The sequence below is a fragment of the Odocoileus virginianus genome, chromosome 6, assembly GCF_023699985.2.
Source record: "Odocoileus virginianus isolate 20LAN1187 ecotype Illinois chromosome 6, Ovbor_1.2, whole genome shotgun sequence".
Classification (NCBI taxonomy): domain Eukaryota; kingdom Metazoa; phylum Chordata; class Mammalia; order Artiodactyla; family Cervidae; genus Odocoileus; species Odocoileus virginianus.
Genome location: NC_069679.1, coordinates 59206366 through 59220374, shown reverse-complemented (window position 1 = coordinate 59220374; position 14009 = coordinate 59206366). Strand labels below are relative to the sequence as shown.

General features: G+C 42.2%; 1 protein-coding gene and 1 non-coding gene across 4 annotated transcripts in view; one reads left to right on the top strand and one right to left on the bottom strand.

Annotated features, from left to right (window-relative positions):
• The window catches only part of DAAM1 (dishevelled associated activator of morphogenesis 1), a 180625-nt gene that overhangs the window by 137944 nt on the left and 28672 nt on the right, over positions 1-14009 (bottom strand). The window lies entirely within an intron of this gene.
• On the top strand, positions 11950-12056 carry LOC139035724 (U6 spliceosomal RNA). The gene has a single exon (XR_011488443.1). It is a non-coding gene; the product is annotated as a U6 spliceosomal RNA (small nuclear RNA).

The window sequence follows — 14009 nt, the reverse complement described above, 5'->3', positions numbered from 1 at the left end:
ACGACTTTGTGACTAAACCACACCACACAAACAGTGCAGAAGCGTAAACGTTCCAGCAGCACCGCTGGAGAAAAGTCAGCGCACAGCTTCCCAAAGGAATTAACCTGCAATCAGTTTCCTCCCCTGTAAAGTGGGGATAAAACAGTACTAACCTTCAGTCTGGGGCAGTCTTTACCAAATGCTCAATAAACAGTATATTTATCAAATGTGCCAATCACTTCACATGCCTTATCTCACTGAATACTCATTAAGCCCAGAAGTTGATCCTACAGTGCCACATTTACAACTGATTAGAAACAAAGGCTCAGAAGAGTCACATAAGTTGCCCAGAGGTAATCAGCTAGTAAATGGTAGCACCTAGACTCAAAGCTGGCTAGTTCTAAAGTCTGTGCTCTTAAACCCAAGTTGCATATTGGTGGTTTGTTCACACACTTTCTTAGACCCACTTGCTGTTGACTGATAATACAGCAGTAGCTAAGGTTTGTTAACACTTAGCTATATGTCAATCACTGAGTTCTTCTAATGGGCTCTCTCATTGAGTTCTAACGATAAGCCTCTGATGGGGTTTTATCACAGGCACTGTTTCTCAGTGAGGATCGGGGCTCAAGGATTAAGTATACTGCTCAAGGTCACACAGCCAATAAACAGCACAACCGGCCGTTTGAACTCTGGCTGTCTGGCTCCAGAGCCAAATTCTTAACCATTGGACCAAACAGCATCCTTAAAAATTAATGTTTTAAAATGTAGTTCTATTAATTGCCAAATAGCTGGGCGTTCTATTAACACAGTACTTTCATTCCCAAGCAGCAATAACCTGATGCAGTTTGCCATGATCCCACCAAGCCTACTCTTTCTCCAACACCAAGGCCAGGAGTCAGTTGCCATTTTTCATCATTTTCACTTGCACATAAATAGTTCAGTTCAGTCGCTCAGTTGTGTCCGACTCTTTGCGACCCCATGAATCGCAGCATGCCAGGCCTCCCTGTCTATCACAAACTCCCGGAGTTTACTCAAATTCATGCCCATCGAGTCGGTGATGCCATCCAGCCATCTCATCCTCTGTCGTCCCCTTCTCCTCCTGCCCCCAATCCCTCCCAGCATCACAGTCTTTTCCAACGAGTCAACTCTTTGCATGAGGTGGCCAAAGTATTGGAGTTTCAGCCTCAGCATCAGTCCTTCCAATGAACACCCAGGACTTATCTCCTTTAGGATGGACTGGTTGGATCTCCTTGAAGTCCAAGGGACTCTCAAGTGTCTTCTCCAACACCACAGTTCAAAAGCATCAATTCTTCAGTGCTCAGCTTTCTTCACAGTCCAACTATTACATCCATACATGACCACTGGAATAACTATAGCCTTGACCAGATGGACCTTTGTTGGCAAAGGCATGCCTCTGCTTTTTAATATGCTATCTAGGTTGGTCATAACTTTCCTTCCAAGGAGTAAGCGTCTTTTAATTTCATGGCTGCAGTCACCATCTGCACTGATTTTGGACCCAAAAAAGATGGCAAGAGTGAATGTCGACATTCTAGGAATCAGCGAACTAAAATGGACTGGAATGGGTGAATTTAACTCAGATGACCATTGTATCATTCCTACTGTGGGCAGGAATCCCTTAGAAGAAATGGAGTGGCCATCATGGTCAACAAGAGAGTCCAAAATGCAGTACTTGGATGCAATCTCAAAAACGACAGAATGATCTCTATTCGTTTCCAAGGCAAACCATTCAATATCATGGTAATCCAAGCCTATGCCCCAACCAGTAATGCTGAAGAAGCTGAACAGTTCTATGAAGACCTACAAGACCTTTTAGAACTAACACCCAAAAAAGATGTCCTTTTCATTATAGGGGACTGGAATGCAAAAGTAGGAAGTCAAGAAACACCTGGAGTAACAGGCAAATTTGGCCTTGGAGGACAGAATGAAGCAGGGCAAAAGATAATAGAGTTTTGCCGAGAGAACGCACTGGTCATAGCAAACACCCTCTTCCAACAACACAAGAGAAAACTCTACACATGGACATCACCAGATGGTCAACACCGAAATCAGATTGCACATAAATAAGAAGATGGTAAAATAATTCCTGAGCTCGCATTTCCATCAAAAGTGGGAAAACAGAAGACAATGTGCCACACGTCCAAAGACAATGAGAGACAAGTGAAAAGGAATATTCTTGTGTGTTTAATATGCAAAACGGATGACTGTTTTCCTTCCCGTGCTGAGTTATATCACCCACCTGCTAGAAACACTTGAATTTGATCCATCTATGGCTCAGCAGTGAAGAATTCGTCTGCCAATGCAGGAGATGCAGGTTCCACTCCTGAGTCAGGAAGATCCCCTGGAGAAGGAAATGGCAACCCACTCCAATCTTCCTGCCTGGGAAATCCCATGAACAGAGGAGCCTGGCTACAATCCGTGGGGTCGCAAAGAGTTTGCAACTAAATAACAACAAACAACAATCTCTACATCATTGCAAACAGCAAAAGACATGCTGATAGTATACAGCTGTTCAAGAGAGAAAACTTTTTAATTCTGACAACAGGATGATGAAAGGAGTACCACGTGCCATGGGATTCAAATGGTCAATTTGTTTAAGATCTTTTTTGTTTTTTAAGTGTTTAATTGCTTGGATAGAAAGAAATTCAGGCACAAGCAGAGGCTCCATGTTACCCTGTGGAAGACTACTGCCTCCCTGGGTAAGGACCCCTGTTTGTAACAAAAGCCCTCTAAGCATCTTTGTTCCCCAAAGCACCACCACCACCACCACCACCCTGCTTGTTCAGCTGCAATGTCTGCATCCAGTTACACCAGTCTCTGCACCACCCTAGTCAGACTTCCAGTTGGCAAAGCCTCCATGAGTCAAGTCCCACTACGGTCTCCTCTGGGGACCATTTGTAAGTAAGCAGCAAAAGGCCCACCCAGATACCATTATTCCACAGAGAAACAGTGGACTTGTCCTGCGGTTTGCCTCCTCTGCATCACAGCTGAAATCCCCTTTGTAAGGGGAAGAGAGCTAATAACAGGCCTTAAATTTAAAATCAACTAAGGTTTACACCAGTAAGTAGACAGTGCTAAATTTACCCCATCACTGTCCCATTCTCTCAAACATTCTACTAGTAAAATGGGTGTTGGTGGGAAAAACTTACTTGACATTCTTTGCAACCCACTGAACTATTTATAGGAAGGACAATAGCCCAGGCCACCCACCAAGATGGAAACACCATCCAGAACGATGGCTTCCCTGAAGGGCCTTCTGAGAATGTGCTAAGAACAGAAGCTGACCCAAAGGGCAGCAGGAGTCTCTTTCCTTTGAATTTCAATCAAGAAGCATATCAAGCAAGTTTTATGCAACCTATTTAGTTTTACCAAGTTGTTAGGACTACACTGTTGACCACCCGTTACATGGTAAGTGAATGGAGAAACATTTGAACTGTATTTACTTCAAAATTGAGAGCAAAATGAATACACAAAGGGCCCGGAGACATTACAAATAAATCAGGGTCTTCCTTTTAATCTTATTTGCATATTTTAAATCTTAGTTTTATGTCTCTTTAAGAACCATGTGAAGTGAGTTTTTAAATCAAACTCAAAAAAACCCAAACGGTAAGCAATATGCAGATGTCAGGAAGATCGCCTTCAAACAATCTACAAAAAAGCATCCCCTGCTCCGTGAAAACCAGCGTGTCTTTGGCAAACGTGCTAAATCAATACCTTCCACTGCTGGTGTGTAAGGTTGGGCAAAGTGACCTACACAGAGGAAACACCCACAGAGGACATCTTCCAATTTGGTCCACTGAGCTTCTTAGTTTCAATGAAATGAAGTCGCTCAGTTGTGTCCAACTCTTTGCGACCCCATGGGTGTAGCCTACAAGGCTCCTCTGGTCGTGGCATTTTCCAGGCAAGAGTACTGGAGTGGGTTGCCATTTCCTTCTCCAGGGGATCTTCCCGACCCAGGGATCAAACCCGGGTCTCCCACACTGCAGGCAGAGGCTTTAGTATCTGAGCCACCACGGAAGCTTGCTGGCTAATCAGAACTACAAGTATTCAGGCAAACCTTTAAAAAAGTAGTTCATCAGACTATTTCTAGACCATTTCTAAACATCCTATCAGTGTAAAAGAAAATCAGTGGATAAATCAAGGTGTTTGAGAACTCAAGGGGAAAAGAGAAAACATTCATTCTACCCATGGATGGCCCCTGGAGAAATAAACTACTTGAAACTAGAGGGTAAATCTGAAACAAAGTAACCTTTTGATCTACAAAGCTTGGGGGAAGGTGAAGGGAAGAGGCAGGCAAGGGAGGACACACGGTTTATTCATCCTGCAGACTGACATGCGTGGAGAGTGTGCTGGCCTCCAGGTGGTTCGGGGCAGCAAAGAATAAGGAAAAGCCATCAAGCACAGTACACATAAATATGAACCCGGCCCTGGGGGAAAAATCTGAGTAATGAAGCCCAAATATAGGCGTAAAATCTAAAAATAACTCTTTTGCTTCTACAGAGCTATTTCCCTTTTAGCATCCATTAGAAATGTGTGGGAAGACAAAACAGCTTGAGTTAAGTGAATTTCCAGATATCATCAAGTGATGCTCTAAACCATTTTCAGCCAATGGTAAAAGTGCAATTTCCCCTTCCTTTAGTTTTCTCTTCTTAAGTAGAGGAGGCAGACAAAGAACAATAGTGGGCAAGAATGTCATTTCTAAAGGCTATGAGAAGCTGATTATCTCTAGGTAAAATATCTTAAAATTCAACTTATGTCATGGGAAACCATTAGATCCTTGGAATTGTGTCAGAACCACTGTAATTTTTTTTTTCCATAAAGAATGATGAATGGAGGATGACAGAATGTTGACACTGTAATTACATTTTCCTATCATGCCACAAATTTAAAAGATTTCAGTATCACTGCCAGGGTGTTTTCTCTCCCTCAAGATTAAAATAAAATGAAGAATATGGTAAGAAAGACCAATATATGGGCCAAAATATGTTGTAATCCTAGCATTTCTTCAAAAAATATTTAAGGGGTATCTATGAGTAACCAGGCTCTAGGCTTCATGCTGCTCCCAGATGATGTAAACCTTTTCCCCAATGGATGTAGAAAGTCTTACTTCTTTTTCCATACTGCTTAAAATTCTGTAACTACAATGGCAATACAAAAAAGAAAAATAAACGGAGTACCAAAGGATCCCACTAAAGTATATAAGAGGGCCTGCTTTAGGAGCAGTGAGGAACACTTAGTCTATATCCTGGGTACGCAGTGGTGTCTAGCAGTCAAGAGCCTTTCCTCTTTAATCTTTCTCAACTTCTGCTTCTGAAGGGAGGTGTAACCCATGCTGGTAGACACACAGACAGAGCATGTTAAGTGGCCCCCCTAATTTCAGAGAACTGAGAATCCTGCTGAAATCTACTGTTGTTTTTGCCGGTCTAGCATATTGATTTTACAGGGAATGATCCACTCCTATTCCTTAAACTCTTGGTGTCTTGTCTCCACCCTGCCAACCCTGCCAAAAATGTGCCAATGCTGAGCAAAGATTTAAAGTAGACCAAGTAGACTTTCTCCCTGGAATTTTAAATCTCCAGAGCCACCTGTGCTTTCAAGCTTTCATTAGGGCTACCCCATATTCTTCTGGCAAATTCTTTTTGCTTAAGTTTAGCTTCTCTTGCTTTCAATCAAAATAATTCTGATGCATAGCCTAAAAAGAAAAGAACAAAGAAATGGCCACTTTGGTACTACTTGATGCCTCCTCTATGATCTTGTAGTGCTGTAGTAGTGCTTAGTCGCTCAGTTGTGGCCGACTCTCTGCGACCCCACGGACTGTAGAACGCCCAGGCTCCTCTGTCCATGGGATTCTCCAGGCAAGAATGCTGGAGTGGGTAGTCATTCCCTTCTCCAGGGGAATCTTCCCGACCCAGGGATCGAACCCAGTTCTCCTGCATTGCGGGCAGATTCTTTACCATTTGAGCCACCAGGGAAGCCTCTCTACAATCTTTCAGAGGTACACACCAAGTCAGCCAAGAGGATAACACACAAGGAAGCAGACATCAGTTCAATCCCCCTACACTTAGTTGAATGTTCCAGGAAACAGTCTATCACCAAATGGATTCAGGTAGAAAATGTCCTGCACCTCATTCTCAAACTATTTTAAAATAACAAGTGGTACCAAGTTGACCTTTCAAATGCAGAAAGAAAAAAAAAATCATCCTCACACAACAAAAACACATTTTGAGCTTATGTTCCATTAGATTCTCAGCAGTTGTTCTTAGTTGCCCCAATGTCTTAAGGTTTGAGTGTCATGATCCATAAACAAGAGGGCTCAATGAGTATAAACATCAATCCACAGATATACACGGGCTATGTATCACTCTTTTAGTAGCAAAATCTTACACTTTATAACACTGTGAAAAATGATTCTGTGTACTCTTTCTCCTTTGATCTTCATAAGCCCCTCTAAGTAGACAGGGAAGCCAGACATCAAAATACTCATTTCGGAGGAGCCAAGATGGCGGAGGAATAGGACGGAGAGACCACTTTCTCTCCTACAAATTCATCGAAAGAACATTTGAATGCTGAGCAAATTTCACAAAACAACTTCTGATCGCTAGCAGAGGACATCAGGCGCCCAGAAAAGCAGCCCATTGTCGTCGAAGGGAGGTAGGACAAAATATAAACGATAATAAGGGAGTCAAAAGAGCTACGGACGGAGACCCGTCCCGGGAAGGGAGTCTTAATAGAGGAAGTTTCCAATCACCAGGAAACCCTCTCACTGGCGGGACTGGGGGAAGTTTTCGGCAATCTAACTGGGAGGAAAAATTAAACAAGGCCCACAGATTACGTGCCTAAAAGCAACTCCCAGCAGAAAAGTACCCCAGACGCCCATACCCGCCAGCAACAAGCGGGGTGGAACGGAGAGGAGCGGGCGGCATTGCTTAGGGTGAGGACCGGCCCGAAGACCCTGAGAGCAATCGGAGGGAGCTTTTTTAAACTGTGGGATAGCAAGGGACAAAATTAACTGGCCCGAACACACTGCCGGTGGTTCGCAAAACAAAGAGACTGAGAATCTCCAGAGAAGAGCCGGCCCATCCCCGCTGGAGGTAGGAGGCAGGGGGGAGGGGAAAAGGGCAAACTCAGCCCCTGAGAAGCCACCCCCTCCCACACTGCAAACAGGCCTCCGGGTTCTAGCTAAAGACTTCCTGAGATCCGACTGGCGGCGCGCGCTGGGGCCGCGGAGGGAAAAAGCGCGCCGTACCCGGGGAGATTGCGCCCAAGCCTCTGGCTGCCTGAGCCGCTCGCCCCGGAGGGAAAAGGCGTGCTGCACCCGGGAGAGTACGCCCAAGCCTCTGGCTGCCTGAACCGCTCAGGCCGGGGAAGGCACAAAACGCAGGAGCAACCGAATCTGCGCTTTTGTGGAGTACCCGAAAACTGGAACCGCACTCAACGCAGGGCCCGCTCCATATAGAGCAGCCGGGAGCCTGAGCAGTGTAGACGGCGAAAGCACTGACACCCGTGAGTGGGGCAAACCCAGTGTGGCCGGAACACGGTGAGTGCTATCCACACGGAGCGGTATCTGTCTGCAGCGCCCCGCCCTCCCCGTAGCAGGACTGAACTGAACTAGCGAACCTAAATAAGAGATCACCTCCGCCCGCCTGTGTCAGGGCGGAAATTAGACACCAAAGAGACGGCAAACAGAAGCCAAATAAACAAAGGGAACCGCTTCAGAAAGGACCGGTGCAACAGACTAAAATCCCTGAAGGTAACACCGACTACACGGGAAGGGGCCTACAAATATCGAGAAGTGTAAGCTGGAAAGAGGAGCTATCTGAAATTGAACTGAACCTACGCTGACCGCAATAACCCCAGAGAAATTCCTAGATATATATGTACATATTTTTTTTTAATTTAAAAAAAAAAAATTTTTTTTTCTTTCCTTTTTTTTTAAATTTTTTCTCTTTTATTTTCTTTTATAATTCCCTATTACTCCCCCATTACTCCTCAACTTTCATTTTCATATATTTTTACGATTTTTTTTAATTAGGGAAAAAAAATTTTTTTTTCTTTTTTTTTTCTTTTTCTTGTTTTTCTCTCCTATTTCCTTTTAGAGTCCTCTAATACTCCTCTATTATTCCTTAACTTTCATTTTCATTTCACTATAACCTTGTCAAAAAAAAAAAAAGAGAGAGAAACCCTATTTTTAAACCGAACTTCATATACAGTTCTAAATTTTTTTTGTGTTTTTGTTTTTAAATACTGTATTTCAAGGAGTCTAACCTCTACACTAGATTTTCAATCTTTGTTTTTCAGTAGTATGTGATATAAATTTTGGTCATTTAAGAATCCAATATTCAGTTCCCATTTCTATTCAGGAGTGTGGTGATACTCTCCCACTTTTGACTCTCTGTTTTCTACCTCAGAACACCTCTATTTCCTCCATTCCCCTTCTCTTCCCAATCCAACTCTGTGAATCTTTGTGGGTGTCTGGGCTACGGAGAACACTTTGGGAACAGATAACTGCGTAGATCTGTCTCTCTCCTCTTGAGTCCCCCTTTTCTCCTCCTGCTCACCTCTATCTCCTTCCTCCCTCTCCTATTCTTCATGTAACTCTGTGAACCTCTCTGGTTGTCTCTCACGGTGGAGAATCTTTTCACCATTAACCTAGAAGTTTTATTATCAGTGCTGTATAGTTGGAGAAGCCTTGAGACTATTGGAAGAATAAAACTGAAATCCAGAGGCAGGAGACTTGAGCCCAAATCCTGAGAAAACCAGAAAACTCCTGACTACATGGAACATTACGGAATAAGAGACCATCCAAAAGCTTCCATACCTACACCAAAACCAACCACCACCCAAGAGCCAATAAGCTCCAGTACAAGACATACCACGCAAATTCTTTAGCAACACAGGCACATAGACCTGAGTGTCAACATACAGGCTCTCCAAAGTCATACCTAACACAGAGACCCATCGCAAAACTCATTACTGGACACTCCATTGCACTCCAGAGAGAAGAAATCCAATTCCACGCACCAGAATGCTGACACAAGCTTCCCTAACCAGGAAACCTTGACAAACCAATCGTCCAACCCCACCCACTGGGTGAAACCTCCACAATAAAAAGGAACCTCAGACCACAAGAATACAGAAAGCCCACTCCAGACACAGCAATCTAAACAAGATGAAAAGGCAGAGAAATACCCAACAGCTAAAGGAACATGAAAAAAGCCCACCAAGTCAAACAAAAGAGGAGGAAATAGGGAATCTATCTGAAAAAGAATTTAGAATAATGATAATAAAAATGATCCAAAATCTTGAAAACAAAATGGAGTTAAAAATAAATAGCCTGGAGACAAAGATTGAGAAGATGCAAGAAATGTTTAACAAGGACCTAGAAGAAACAAAATACTCATTTCATCCAAGGGGAAATTAAATCAGAACTCCCCAGATTCAGAGCTAGTTGTGGCAAAGCCGACCCAAGAACAGACTCAAATCAAGATTTCTGTTCAATGAACCCAGCATTCTGCTGCACCCAGAATCCTACAACCATATTGCACTTAGTTCCAGGGGTCTTCACTGCCTAATGGAATAAACGGGGCCAGGTAAACAGAGCCCAAGTCCTATTTTGTGTTAGAGGCAAGAACATTGTTTCATCAGTGATGCCTCACTAACCACATTCATTTTTTTGGCTTCACCAAGAGAACTATTAATTATCACTAATAGAGTCATAGTAAGTACTGTTGGAAGCAATAATGAGTGTGGTTCGTGAGGAAACCATGTATCAATAATAAACCAGTTCATTGTTCAAAACTAGACAAACTTACTTTCAATATAGAATGCTCAATTTCAGCAGACTTAAATATTAACAAAAATTAAAACAAAAAACCACATTGAGCAAGTCTGCTCCAGAGTTAATCAATCAACCAATCACTGTTTAAGTATTAATACTATAAGTACTTATAGGTAAAGTAGAGGTGAGAAAATATATTGCCTTTGCCTTTCAAGAGCTTTAAATTTAGTTATGTTCCCTGACATTTAGAGAAGAGAGCCACCAATTCTCTGACTTCCTCAGATCATTCTGTCTTCTGCCAGTAGCTTCTGGGAAAACAAAATCTCAGGAGGAGAAGCCTGTGAAAATCAAGTCAAATGCTTAAAACAAGAAATGAAGTCAAGAGAATACTTTTCATTGCGGTTCAGTGACTGGCAATGGATGTTATTCTGGAAAATCTGTGTTTTCAAAACAAATAACTACATCCATAGCAGGAACCACTCTTGAGTCCAAACACAATCCATGGCTAACACTCAGGCAAGGTAACTGTATACATTTGGAGCAAGGTAGTTAAGAACAAATAAAGGCGTGGCTAAATGCAGTATCATAGTCCCTGAGACAAAGGAGCACCAAAGGAATACTAGAAAGGAAGAATTCTGAGAACAAGAAGCCAGAGTAAGTAAGGACTGGATGAATCAGAATGCATGACAGTCAAGTTCATGTTCAAACCAAACCTTATATTTATATGTACATGAACCTATAAAAGACATTGGCACTAAATCTTAGGTAGATCTAAGATCCAGTTCTGGGGAGCAGAAATTCCAATTCCCTAGACTTTAGTTTTACTCTTGGAGGAAAGAGTATTACATAGCAGTCTGCATACAAACTTACTGCAGGCTAAAAAAAAAGCCAATGAACAGCCAACCTGCTATGACAATGGATATGTTATCTCTACAATGTCTAACAGAGTAGCCATTAGCCACATGTGGCTAATGAGGATCTGAAATGTGGTAGTGATGTTGCCTACATCTAAATTAAATTAAATTCAAATTAAAACTAAATTCCTCTCCAAACTTAGGCCAAGTGTGCGATGCTGAAGAGGAATTTAACACACTCCACTACCACCCCAATCACCAGCCTATCTTCAGAAACTTTCTGGGTTTGTGAAGTTGTGTGAGTTTGGTGGGGTTTTCTGTTCTAGTTGTTGTTTTAAATAATCTTTTCCTGCAGGCTGGAAAAACTTACTCCATAACACTTGCCAGTTCCTGGCATGAGCCCCTGTGGAGACCACCAACATGTCTGGGAGAATCCTGGTCCTTGTTCTCTGCTGTCCTCTGAAACAACCAAGAGCAAAGAGTGCTTCTTACAGCATATCAGGAAGCAGCATTCTTTGTCTTTTGTTATGTTTCACACCTGTTCATAAACAGCCACATACAGCTGGTCGCTACCTTACTGGACATCATACAACATGCTTATTTAGAAGAAAATCAGAACTCAGACTTCCACTGGTAACTCCAGTTATAAGCCACAATGATACAGTCAGAATCCCATCAAAGGTGAAAAATGTCACAAAGAGATAAAAGGATGGTGTTTTGTGGATAAGTTGTAAAGCAGATAAATCGACTACACTACTGAAGATGAAAGTAACTGTATGAAGTGTTATGGTGGCTGATGGTTGATCAATCCTTACTGCCTTAAAAATTGGTCAAACACATTCAGAGGGAGCTGGTCCTGAGGCCTGGCATGTCACACAGGCTGCCTCTCTGGGTCTACTGTGTTTAGTAACAAAAAAGGGCACATATATGGATTAGGAAGAACTCAGTTCTCCACCCCTACCTGCATGAGAAACAGCCTTTTTCAGACAGGTCTCTTTGTCCCAAGACCAGGTCAAACACAATGTCAGATGAACAAATGTATAGCAAAGGTCTGTTTTTAAATTTTTTTTAACTGCTGGAAACTCCTATTTGGGGGATTTGGGAAAGGCATTATGAACTCTCAATCCAGTCAAAGTACTGGCTGGTCAAAAAAAAGTCAAAAGAAATATATATATATATATATATATATATATTGTATATATTTAGAATTCAACTCTTTATAGCTCCAATTAAAACCATTCAATTGGAAACTACAGAAATTACAAAATGGGCTAGCCAATAGATAATACATCAATAATTAATTTAACATTAAAATATTCTGTGCTCGCTTTGGCAGCACATATACTAAAATTGGAATGATACAGAGAAGATTAGCATGGCCCCTGAGCAAGGATGATATGCAAATTCGTGAAGCGTTCCATATTTTTAGGCAAAACACTCTCTGACATAAATCACAGCAGGATCCTCTATGACCCACCTCCCAGAATATTGGAAACAAAAGCAAAAATAAACAAATGGGACCTAATGAAACTTAAAAGCTTTTGCACAACAAAGCAAACTATAAGCAAAGTGAAAAGACAGCCTTCAGAATGGGAGAAAATAATAGCAAATGAAGAAACAGACAAAGGATTAATCTCAAAAATATACAAGCAACTCCTGCAGCTCAATGCCAGAAAAATAAATGACCCAATCAAAAAATGGGCCAAAGAACTAAACAGACATTTCTCCAAAGAAGACATACAGGTGGCTAACAAACACATGAAAAGATGCTCAACATCACTCATTATCAGAGAAATGCAAATCAAAACCACAATGAGGTACCATTACACGCCAGTCAGGATGGCTGCTATCCAAAAGTCTACAAGCAATAAATGCTGGAGAGAGTGTGGAGAAAAGGGAACCCTCTTACACTGTTGGTGGGAATGCAAACTAGTACAGCCACTATGGAGAACAGTGTGGAGATTTCTTAAAAAGCTGGAAATAGAACTGCCATATGACCCAGCAATCCTACTCCTGGGCATACACACGGAGGAAACTAGATCTAAAAGAGACACGTGCACCCCAGTGTTCATCGCAGCACTGTTTATAATAGCCAGGACATGGAAGCAACCTAGATGCCAATCCGCAGACGAATGGATAAGGAAGCTGTGGTACATATACACCATGGAATATTACTCAGCCATTAAAAAGAATTCATTTGAATCAGTTCTAATGAGATGGATGAAACTGGAGCCCAGTATACAGACTGAAGCCAGAAAGATAAACACCAATACAGTATACTAACACATATATATGGAATTTAGAAAGATGGTAACGATAACCCTATGTGCAAAACAGAAAAAGAGACACAGATGTACAGAACAGACTTTGGGACTCTGTGGGAGAAGGCGAAGGTGGGATGTTCTGAGAGAACAGCATTGAAACAAGTATACTATCAAGGGTGAAACAGATCGCCAGTCCAGGTTGGATGCATGAGACAAGTGCTCAGGGCTGGTGCACTGGGAAGACCCAGGGGGATGGGATGGGGAGGGAGGTGGGAGGGGGGATCGGGATGGGGAATACATGTAAATCCATGGCTGATTCATGTCAATGTATGGCAAAAACCATTACAATATTGTAAAGTAATTAGCCTCCAACTAATAAAAATAAATAATAAAATATTTTAAGGCTTCATGGAGATATGAAATTGACCCTTGAAATGAATGTAGTTAAAAAAAACTTTCTATGCCTATCAATGACATACAGGCTTAATAAAATGGGTAGACAATTTGCATGGGTATAATCAATAGAAAGAAAGATACCACTAAGTCGTGTCTGACTCTTGTGATCCCATGAACTCTAGCCCAACAGGCTCCTCTGTTCATGGGATTCTCCAGGCAAGAATACTGGAGTATGTAGCCATTTCCTTCTCCAGGGGAACTTCCCACCCCAGGAATTGAACCCTGGTCTCCTGCATTGCAGGCAGATGCTTTAGCAACTGAGCTACGCAGGAAGCCCTTAATCAATAGACAGCTGTCCAAAATCATATACCCACACATATACATATACATACATAACCCAATCTCATTTTAATGGAAACAAGATACTGATTTGACAGAGGTAATAGAGGTCATTGGAAGAATGTGCCTGAGATGACAGTTTTTACTGGAGAGGAGAAAGGAACATGGGGTCCTGTCCTGATGTGAGCATGGCATTTCAGGGAGGGATTCTGGGAAGTCAAAGGAGGTTTGGCTAGAGAGTGAATGATCAAGGAGGAGAGGCCTTAGAGACAACACTTACCTGCTAGACATTCCCTATGTGTAGTGACCCCACCCACAAGGAGAGTGAAAAGTACACAATGAGGGTGTCAATGAAAATCTGGAGAGAATCTACCCTTGTAA